We start from the raw sequence: 1,489 nt of genomic DNA on the forward strand, positions 1-1,489 counted from the left end.
TCAAACAGCTGTTTGTTCTAATAAACGATGTCAAACAGCTGTTTGTTCTAATAAACAATATCAAACATCTGTATGTTCTAATAGACAATATCAAACAGCTGTTTGTTCTAATAAACGATGTCAAACAGCTGTTTGTTCTAATAAACAATATCAAACAGCTGTTTGTTCTAATAAACAATATCAAACATCTGGTTGTTCAAATAAACAATATCAAACATCTGTATGTTCTAATAGACAATATCAAACAGCTGTTTGTTCTAATAAACAATGTCAAACAGCTGTTTTCTCATCTGAGTTTTCAGATCTTCAGCCGGGTGCTTTGACCTCAGAGAGATGAACGTGAAGTGGTTCTGATCCGGTTCTTTGTTGTTGAGTATCCACCTTATTCCTGGGGCCTCTGCTGTCTAAATGATGATGGGTACTACTTCCTGTCAGACAGGAAGTAGTAGTCAGCATTGGCTAGCCATGGTAACAGAGCACGGAGCGCGGTTTATTTGAAAGTAATTTATATTCACTTTATCAGATAAAACTCTGTTTTTGTTTTGTTACATTTATTTAACAAACATAAAGTTTACTAAAATAGCCGTGCTGCGTTCAGGTACCTGTTGTGTTCAGGGCTGCAGAACAACCAGACCAAACTAAATCAGTGGCTACAACAACAGAGTTTGAACACGGACCAAAACAAAAAGTTCCTGTAAAAACAGGTTTAGTTTCATCTCCTACCTAAAGATGAGGAATTAAGAAGAACGTGGCTGAAACATCTGAACTTGAAGAGACCACCTAAACTCTGCATGTGAGCTCATGTCACTTTGTTGACAAACGGCCGACGGAGGAAAACCTGCATCCTACTTTGTGTCTGGACGACAATAAACCACCGGAGAAGAGACACCGGATCCTCAGAAGGATTGAAAACAGTGACGAGAACATCAGGGATGATTTCAGGTGTATGGAGGTCACCGCTTTATATATTTGTTCATCTTCAGTTTTATGATTTTCTCTAATGAACCCAAGCTCAGTGATGGAGGACTTTAAGACTTTGTCTGGACTCTGTGTCTGATTTAAGGTCAATAAGTTTGTGTTCCACCTCTTTCAACAAAACTCCACCGACCTTATTACTGTGGAGACACTGATACACTCAGAGCTTCTCAGCTTGTTCATCACTTCACCGTCAGAAGAACTGAGTCAGTGAAGGAGCTAAACATGCTAGTTGATGTAGCTAAATATGCTAGTAGATGTAGCTAAACATGCTAGTAGTTGCAGCTAAACATGCTCGTAGATGTAGCTAAACATGCTCGTAGATGTAGCTAAACATGCTCGTAGATGTAGCTAAACATGCTCGTAGATGTAGCTAAACATGCTAGTAGTTGCAGCTAAACATGCTAGTAGACGCAGCTAAACATGCTAGTAGATGTAGCTAAACATGCTCGTAGATGTAGCTAAATATGCTCGTAGATGTAGCTAAACATGCTCGTAGATGTAGCTAAACATG

This window comes from Nematolebias whitei, chromosome 12, assembly GCF_014905685.2.
Source record: "Nematolebias whitei isolate Nwh7 chromosome 12, NemWhi1, whole genome shotgun sequence".
Taxonomy (NCBI): Eukaryota; Metazoa; Chordata; class Actinopteri; order Cyprinodontiformes; family Rivulidae; genus Nematolebias; species Nematolebias whitei.